General features: G+C 38.7%; 1 long non-coding RNA gene across 1 annotated transcript; it reads right to left on the bottom strand.

The window, feature by feature from the left end:
• Window positions 1–868: 868 nt before the first annotated feature.
• On the bottom strand, window positions 869–7130 carry LOC129048501 (uncharacterized). The gene is made up of 3 exons (XR_008510873.2): window positions 6966–7130; window positions 3185–3314; window positions 869–1587 (listed from the first exon to the last, which is right to left on the bottom strand). It is a non-coding gene; the product is annotated as an uncharacterized LOC129048501 (long non-coding RNA).
• Between the last annotated feature and the right edge of the window lie 2942 nt (window positions 7131–10072).

Genomic DNA, 10072 nt, shown 5'->3' with positions numbered 1-10072 from the left:
ATTCATGCAACTGCTATCTGCAGACAGTTGCTGGGTGAAACGCCCTGTTAAGTGTTTACTCATTATGGCTACTTTGCCCGACTACCCTTGAGTTATTTTGACTTGGACTAGAAAAGAAAAAACCAGAGCCAACAAAATGGAACAAAGAATTTGCCCTTTCTCCTGAACATTAGGATCTTTGGTGATTTATGTGTAGCTTCCCTAGGATAATATAAGACTCATATTTACAGGGAACATGGAAATCCAGGAAACAGAGACAGAAGTCACCAAAGTGAAAAAGCAGAAATAAAAGCCAGGCTAGTTGGGATAGCATACAGATATGCAGTTAATATAATTATAGCAAAACCAGGTATACTTGTGCCAATCTTTAAAAAAGGATGTTTTAAATCAGGGGTTCCCAACCCCCAGGCTACAGACTAGTACTGGTCCGTGGCCTGTTAGGAATGCACAGCAGGAGATGAGTGATGGGCAATTGGGCACAACTGCCTGAGCTCTGCCTCCTGTCAGATCAGCTGCGGCATTAGACTCCCACAGTAGTGCAAACCCTACTGTGAACGGTGCATGCCAGGGATCTAGATGGTGCTGTTTATGAGGATCTAATGCCTGAGAAGAACAGTTTCATCCCCAAAGCATCCCCCACCTACCACATCCATGGACAGAATAGGTCCCTGCTACTATTAATATTGGGGACTGCTATTTTGAACGATGGTAAATGATTTTATTCAGTTTTGGTTTCTGAAAAGACTGCTTCAAATTAACTTTTGGAAGTTTTCCATCAAGTGTGTGTGTGACAAGTAAAGGAAATATTGCTACAAAAATATGATAACGGACTTGCCATTATTTAGCATGTTATTATTGCCCAACAACATTTTTTCCTGGATGATAAGTATTTATTAGATATGACGGTTACAGAAAAATATAAGCAAGAACAGTATGCATCTATTCGAAAGAATAAGTGTGTTCACACATGGTTTCAGAGAAAGAAATTGAGAATGAGTCGAAGGGAAGAAGATTAAAAAGGAAGGGGGACTCAGAGCTCTGCAGTGACCCAAATATCAACAAGGCTTGGGAATATTTTGGATCCTGACAAGGGGCTGCTCTCCAAACCACGTGTGTGCTCAGCGTTGTACACAGTTCAGTTTACTTCATGTGTTGGAATTCAATGGTGCCAAAGTACATTGGCAAACAAAGTGGACACAAGAGATAATCTGCTTGTCAGCTAGAGACAGACAAGAGGCATGGAGGGGGTGGCTGAAAATAGGGCCGTTGGCATGCGCTCAGGGACTGGAGTGGAGGAAAGTGCTTGGGGGCACTGCAAATGGCACTGAGGGAGAAATCTAGGAGGTTGGGTCATGCTGAGCCTGTGAGCCACAGATCAGGAGAAAACAACACATGTGATAGGCAAACCCATGGGCTTCTGATGCAGGCGCTGTGCCGTGTTCCTCATGGGGCTCCTGGCAGATGGCTTGGGAGAGGGGCTTGTGTGCCTGTAAAGCCGTCTCCGGGGAGCTGAGCCGCGAGGTGTGTGAAGTAGCCTCTCACTCCTCATGGGCAGTTCTTTCACATACCTGCCAGAGGACGGCTCTTCTGCAAGAAAGAAAAGGAAACACAAACGGAGTGGAGGAGTCCAGTCCAGCAGCCAGTCCTGATGCTTTTAGTTCTCTCCCTCGTTACAGAGTTCACATCCACGCATGGCCACAGAGTAGGAGACGTCACTGCTAGGGTGATCAAGTCATATCAAAACTACAATTATTTGCATAGCCACTGCCAAATATAGATTATAAAGTGACCTTATATACATATCCTTATCTGGCATACACCTTTGGTAAATTAGCTAAAAAGGAGATGTTGCATCACTGTATTCTTGGCTATTTTGTTCACAAAAACACTTGGATCTCTTAAGATAATATGAGCAAAATCTGGTTGTTTTCCAGCATGTAAAGTAGTTTAGTTGCCATAATATGACTTTTGTCCATCGAGTCACTTATTCACCTATGCCACTGAATACTAACGTTTGGCCCTGAGACCCTCTGGCAGCAGGCACAGAGCCTAACCCACAGTGGGCTCTTGCTGTCTATATTTTTTTGAGACAGAGTCTCACTCTGTCTCTTGGGCTGGAGGGCAGTGGTGTGATCTCTGCTCACTGTAACCTCTGCCTTCCAGGTTCAAGTGATTCTCCTGCCTCAGCCTCCCAAGTAGCTGGGATTACAGGTGTGCACCACCACACCCAGCTAATTTTTGTGTTTTTAGTAGAGAAGAGGTTTCACCATGTTGGCCAGGGTGGTCTCTAACTCCTGATCTCAGGTGATCTGCCTGCCTCAGTCTCCCCAAGTGTTGAGGTTACTGGCGGGAGCCACCACGCCTGTCCCCTTGGTGTCTATTCATGGGTCCAGTCCAGTGATGCAATTGAAGGGAGTGCGGGGAAAGGAAGGTGACTTCTGTCTCTGTTTCCTGGATTTCCATGTTCCCTGTAAACATGAGTCTCATATTATCCTAGGAAAGCTACACATAAATCACCAAAGATTCTAATGTTCAGGAGAAAGGACAAATTCTTTGTTCCATTTTGTTGGCTCTGGTTTTTTCTTTTCTAGTCCAAGTCAAAATAACTCAAGAGTAGTCAGGCAAAGTAGCCATAATGAGTAAAGATGGGGAGAGACAGAGAGGGGAAGGAAGGGAGAAGAGCAAGAGATAGCATGGAGGGGGAAGGGGCAGAAGAGAAAAGAATGCAGAGGAGGATGAGACTCAGAGAGAGGGAGAGAGGGAGACAGAGAGGTGCAGAGAAAGGAAATCTTTCAGGAAATAGATAAGGTGTCAGGCACACCTTCTTGGTTGATTTAGGGACACCTATAAACAGCTATATAATAGACATTATGGGTGTGCTGGGTTTCTTTCGTTTACCTGCATTAATTCTTCACCTTTTCCTATGTAATTTTTCAGTCAGGGAAGCTGATTTCTATAGATTGTGCTGCCTGGGCTCCCATGTGGTAGGCGGGAGGAGGGAGATATTAGCACAGGGGGTGGAATTCATGCCTTCCTCACCCCTTGGCACCAAGTTCTAACAGTGGTTAGGTCCCCTAGAGATGTAGTTTCTGTCAGGGACCCTGCTTTGGGGGCTCCAGGGAGTTCTAGTAATAGAATAGAATTTTCCATTATATGTCTAATTTATACCAAGAACCAAGAGTACCTGACTATGGCATACAGGTTGCAAAAATCAACCTCTCCATCAAATGTGTTTTCCAAGAGCATCTCTTGAAATGTATTATTCTCAAATGACAGGACAGAAAAGTAGGAAAACTGTGAGCCAATCCAAAAAGCTGCATAAAAAAGACAAGACAAATTTTTAGATTAAATTTTACTGTTAAGTTCGCTCCACGGAGGCGCAGTGGAAGGCAGCATTTGTGACACTCTTGCAGTTAATACACACATGAGAGTCACATTTCACCAGGTATTTGGGCAAAAGTGAATTGACTAGAGGAGGAAAGAAAGCTGACATCCACCTCTTTCTTAATTCTTCCAATTCAGTAGCAGTGAGAAGCTTTTGGTACCAGTTGTTTACATGGGGCTTCACTCATTTCACAGCCTTTTCACATTACTTATCTCATTTGTTCTTCACAGCATCTCATGCTGTGGTTACAGCATCAATTGTGAGCATCAGTTGTGATGGATATAGGATTCAGGAACTTCATGCCCTAACTCCACAGTCTGGGAATGGCAGACAGATTCAGCACCAGGCGAACATCACATAAAGGACAAATGTGTATGTTTAAAAATGGCCAGTTTCGGCCTGGCATGGTGGCTCACATCTATAATCCCAGCACTTTGGAGGCTGAGGTAGGTGAATCATGAATTCAGAAGGTCGAGATAATCCTGACCAACATGGTGAAACCTCGTCTCTACTAAAAATACAAAAATTAGCTGGGCGTGGTGGCACGCGCCTGTAGTCCCAGCTACTCGGGAGGCTGAGGCGGGAGAATCACTTGAACCCAGGAGGCGGAGGTTGCAGTGAGCCAAGATTGCCCGCTGCACTCCAGCCTGGTGACAGAGTGAGATTCCGTCTAGGAAAAAAAAAAAAAAAAAAAAAAGACAAGTTTCTGATTGACGTATAAGACCTAATCCAATGTATTTCTAAATCAAATAACAGATAGATGAACTCATTTTTAAAGCAATTATCTCAGGTTTTCAAAACAGGTTTAAGAATACGGTATCAAAAGCCTGGACTAGGTTTCAATATTTCAGTATTTACAGATGACGTCTCAGAAAACAAAGAAGCCGTTATAGACAAGTGCTTTCCAGGCCAAAGGCCAGTGCCAGGGAGTATAGTGACAGTGGATTTGCTGCCAAACTGATGATGTTTTCTTGTTTTCTTTTCAGTCCTATTTGGTTCCTGGGCTCCGACTGTTGATGCAGCTATTTCTATTTGGTTATGGGTAAGGCAACACTGCATTTATCACTGTGCCTACGTTTTCCTTCAAAGAGGCACGTGTAACTGTGTTCAACTGCAACTGAGAGCACATTTTAAAAAGGAATTTGGCTTCAATGTCTTTAACTGACTTTAAATAAATTGCTTGTGAGATTTTACAACATTAAACCTAACTCAGAAGAAATGCTGAATTTAGTAAATAATGATTTTTAGGAACTTATATATGTCACCTTTTAAAAAACCTTCAACTTCAAATAACTTCAAAATGAGGAAAAGCTTTTATCAGCTTTAGAGTTAAAATGCAGATGTTAATCACAGGTTAGGGTCTTGATAATTTCTGAAAAGACAAATGCAGCATTATTTGTAAAAGTACACACAGTCGTGTACAGCATAACAACGTTTTGCTCAACAAAGGACCACATATAATGGTGATCCCTCAAGATTATAATGGAGCTGGCAAGCTCCTGCCAACTCATCAGGCAGTTGCCACTGTAAGACTGTAGCAAAATGCATTAGTCCTGTGTTCGTGGTGATGCTTGTGTACGCAGACTTACTGCACTGCCAGTCATATAAAAATACAGCACATACAATTAGGTATAGCACATAATACTTGACAATGATAATAAATGATTAGGTTACTAGTTTATTTAATATACTATACTTTTTATTGTTATTTTAGATTGTACTCTTTATGTTAATATATTATTAAAAGGTTAGTTGTGAAACAGCTTCAGGTACTTCCCTCAGGAGCTATCCAGAAAAAGGCATTGTCATCATAGGAGATGCCAGCTTAACGAGTGACATTGCCCCTGAAGACCTTCCAATGGGGCAAGAAATGTAGGTGGAAGACAGTGATAATGATCCTGACCCTGTGTAGGTGTAGGCTACTGTGTGGTTTGTGTTTTAGTTTTTAACAAAAGTTTAAAAATTAAAAAATGAAACAGTATAAGAGCACTTATAGAATACGGATATAAAAAGAGACAATATTTTTGTTCAGCTGTACAGTGGGTTTGTGTTTTCAGTGGAGTATAATTACAAGAGTCAGAAAGTTAAAACAAAGTGAAAAGTTTATACTGTAAAAAAAGTTATAGTGGGCTAAGGTTAATTCATTATTGACGAGAGAAAATTTTTTTGTACATTTTGTGTAGCCCAAGTGTACAGTGTTTGTAAAGTCTACAGTAGCGTATAGTAATGTCCAGGGCTTTCACATCTACTCACCACTCGCTCACTGACCCGCCCAGAGCAACTTCCAGTCCTGAAAGCTGCATTCATGGTGAGTGTCTTACACAGGTGTATCATTTTTATCTTTTATACCGTATTTTTACTGTATCTTTTCTATGTTTAGATATGCAAATACCATTGTGTTACAATTGCCTACAGTATTCAGGACAATAACAGGCTGTACATGTTTGTTGCCTAGAAGCAGTAGGTGTGTGGTAGGCTCTTCCATCTAGTTTTGTGAAAGTTCACACTATGATGTTTGCATAACAACAAAATCACCTACGGATGCGTTTCTCAGAATGTATCCCCGTTGTTAAATGATGCATGGCTCTGTGTGTGTACGTGCAGGACTCTGTGTGTGTGTACTATATATACTATATATGCACACCACATATGCACACATCCACACTATACTATGCACTCTACATATATACAACTACATAGGCAAATATAAAGCTGCATGTGCATACACAAACATACATACATACGTATGTATAAAAGGTAATGTATTGATATTAATACTGACAATGTGTACTAAGCATATATTTATATACCCTTAAATGTATATTATTTTAATACATACTATATTATGTTATATACTAATATACTTTTTTAAAACTGAAAGAAATCTCGTTGCCTATTTGTGTTTCTAAATATGACGTCCATATTTTTTCTGATTTTATTACTGTAGCTGTGATCAGGTCGTGTAACTTAATTTTGATGATGTTTCTCAGAGTATAGTCTGACGGTATCCAGCCTCAGATTATCTGAGGATGTAGCTCAAGATTTCCTAATTTTGCAAACAGCAAGCTTCCCAGGAGATTCTTGGATTCCTGCTAACAAAAGGCGGAGACTCACTGGACAGTTACTGAAGATGGACAGTAGGGGGCGGAAGCGCCCACGCTTCTTTGATATGGGGAGCTTTGGTTTTTCAGTGACGGGGGACCCTTTGACTTCAGGTGCGTACTGCATTTAGAATTTTCAAATGAACATTTCTTGTCTGTTCCCTTATTTTTTCTGCCTCCAAACATAATGTCTATCATTGCAAAAGTAATACAAAATCACTGAACAAAATTTGGAAAATACCAAATGAGTAACAATAGAAGTAAAGTAAAAAATGAACCACTCAAATTCCCATCATTAAGAAATAAACATTCTGATAATATTTAGTTTTATTTTCCTATATATTTGTGTGTATATATACACATATATTCAAAATGTATTATAACACGAAATGTATAAGATATATACAATAGTATAAACAAAACCATATTGTATATGTCATTTTCATGTCATATGTCAGATATAGCGTATTAATACATACCCAGTTTTTAAAAATGCCGATCCCTTTGAAATATTCAATTATCGATTGTGTTTCTTTCCTCACTTAAGTTACTTTTAATGACTTTTGGTAGTGAAGAGACAAAGTTCATTACAAAACGTGCCAGGCTTCAGCAATTTTCCAAAGGGATTAAGTAATTGCAGTGGCCACAGGCTATGTAAAATTTTTAAAAAGGTGGTGTCTCTCACTTTCTTCAGCATAATTTGGGTCACAGAAACCCACGCATAAAAATTCATTAGGAACTCATATTCTATCATGCCCTGACACTGGTAAGTAAGTTATTTTGTTGCAAAATCCTTAACCAATCTGAGAATGTCAAAGCACATTTTCACTTCTTAGCATGTCTGCATTGTCTATAAACTGCACGTATTTTATGCCTTAAAAAATTTCATCTTCAGATTTTCTAACTTTCTTCTGAAGGTTGGTTTTTTTTTTTTTTAGAATATTATTCAATCATTTTAATTATCTATTGTAAAACTTGGAAACTCTGCTTTTGGACTGCCAAGAACAGTCCGAAATTAAATCAATTTACTTTCGCTCTTAGTGAATATTTTGGGAGTGCTATGTATTGAATGTGTCCCCCAAAAGTTCATGTGTTAGAAACTTAATCCTTCTGCCCCTGTGATGAGATGAATGGATGAATGAGAGCTCTATTCTCATGATGGGATGCATGTTGCTGTCACAGAAGTGGGTTTATTATCACAGGAGCATTATTGTTATGCAAGTGAGCTCTCTCTGGCTCCCTTGCTCCTGCTCTCACCATGTGATGCCCTCTGCCATGAGGTGAGGCAGCAAGAAGGCCCTCACAGATGCCGGCACTGTGGACTTCCAGCCACTAGAACTATGAGCTAAATAAACTTTTTTAATATATAAATTACCCAGTTTGTGATCTTTAGTTACCACAACAGAAAAGGCAATAAGACAGGGAGGCTCTATTATGATGTCACTCATGGGAAAATGGTAGACAGGACAGAATCTTTGCTGGCTCCCTAGATGCTGCCTGGAATGTTACTCTTGGAAAACAGTGGCTACAGAGTGATGTCTTTCTCCATAACTTTAATTTACCTTAAGAAAAGCTTTGAGTGCTACTGAGTTGGGAATGAAAAACCTAGAGAATGTTCTGTCCTGTGGCAGCAAGGAGTATAGTCAGTCTCTGTATCACTACCCAAAGGGGCATGAGGCTTCACCCTCCTTGAGCTCCCTAGGGACTTATAATGCCTTCCTGTAATTATCGGGCCAGTTAATTTAATACTAATCCACTTAATTCAGTTAACATCAGATTTGTCCTAGGGATCTTGTTACATCCTTTTGTATATTAAAGGAGAAAAAGACAAAAAAAGACTTGCTTCTCTTTCAATATTCCTGGGAAATTGGATATCTACATGGAAAAGGTAGATCTCTAGCTCACAACACATAAAAAATAAATTTTACCTAATGTGAAATTAAACGTAAAAAATAAAACTTCAACATTGTAGAAGAAAATGTAGAAAAAGCTCTTTAGGTCTGTGAGGGAGAAAAGAATTATCGAAATCAGACCATAAAGAAAAAGTAAAAGTCATAAGGGCAATAAATATATAAATAGAGTTTAACCTCTGAAACACTTGACCAAATGTTCTGTGGTAAAAACAACAAACAGCCGTTGAAGGGAAGAACAGATTGACAGTGCATATAACATAGAAAGAAGTAGTAATCAAACTATTTAAAATTGTCTAATAAATCAAAAAGAAAAGACCAAAAAAGGAAAAAAGCTTGAAGGATAAGAATAAGCAATTGACAAGAATTTGTAATGGTTAATAAAGAGATGTGGTAATTTTTAAATAATAATAAACAATGAGAAAAAACAGAATGCCCATTAGCAGTTTAGGTGAATATACATGTTGTTGTATGGTCATAAACTGGAATGTATTGTTCCCTAGATTTTTGTATTTTTGAAATTGTTTATTAAAATAGTCTTAGTCTCTCTTTCTAACAGTTTAAACAAAGCCACTAAAAGGACCTCGTGCTAGATTGTAAATTAAAATTTACATGCCAATGGAAAGAATTGAATTAAGCATAGTTCAGTTTGCATTTTTTCAAAGCAATGTATTTTTAAAGACAAAATAACTGAACTAAGTGAACTAAATTTATATTAAAAAAAATGGCTGTTTCTGCTAAACAGCCTGTTGCATTTGAAATCTTTGCTATCTCTGTGGAGACCAGGAGCAATCTAAATGGAAATAAAGTAACTTTACAATTGTAAATGTGTATTTGAGTGAAAGCTAACTTTATAATTGTAAATGTGTATTTGAGTGAAAGCTAACTTTAGGGAATAGTGGAGAGTAAATTGGGTATTCACAGGTAAAGAGAGAGAATTTCTAGAACAAAAAATGTCAGCCAGAAGAAATGAGCCAAATATTAATGTCCTCGTTTGGGATTTTAATGAAGTTTTCAGATTTATGGGCTATGATAACTTGTAACGGGCAAAAGAAGGTTAAGTAGTCTAGATTGGAGAGGGCGGAAATTACAACAACAAAAAAATTCAGACACCAAATAATGACACAATCTTCCAAATTATAAATCTGGTCTTATTTTTATTTAGTGACATTTGATATCTCTCAACTTTCCATACTTTAATGTATTCTGTAGTAAATTTGATAGGACTGAAAAAAATGACACTATAATTCCAAAGTCTTTTGCATAGGTCATTTTTGAGAATCTGTGCCTAACCTAACATCATTTCCAGAAACTTCTCAAGCTGCCCCATGTCTCAGGTGAGTAGAATGGAAAAAAAGACGTGATTAACTGCTCTAATATTTTGTTTAAATTTAATGTAATTATTTGCCATTAGTTTACAAGTAAATGCTTTAATACGTCAAGATTCGTAGAGAAGATTCTGAATCTTGAATTTTGTCGATGACTCAGTGTTACGGAAAATCTAGAACAGCAGGGTCCCACCTCAAGGTGACAAGAGATGGAATGTCCTAATCGTTTAATTATTAGTTATAAAACCTATCCCTTGCAAAAACAGGGAGTCTTTTACGATGGCATTGTGTCTGCCTGCTAGTGCCCCAGGCAGCTTCACAGAGTTTCCCAGTGCTGATGAGATGGCG

Source organism: Pongo abelii, chromosome 8, assembly GCF_028885655.2.
Source record: "Pongo abelii isolate AG06213 chromosome 8, NHGRI_mPonAbe1-v2.0_pri, whole genome shotgun sequence".
Taxonomy (NCBI): Eukaryota; Metazoa; Chordata; class Mammalia; order Primates; family Hominidae; genus Pongo; species Pongo abelii.
The sequence above is the reverse complement of the archived record's forward strand: the minus strand, read 5'-3'. Positions and strand labels throughout refer to the sequence as shown.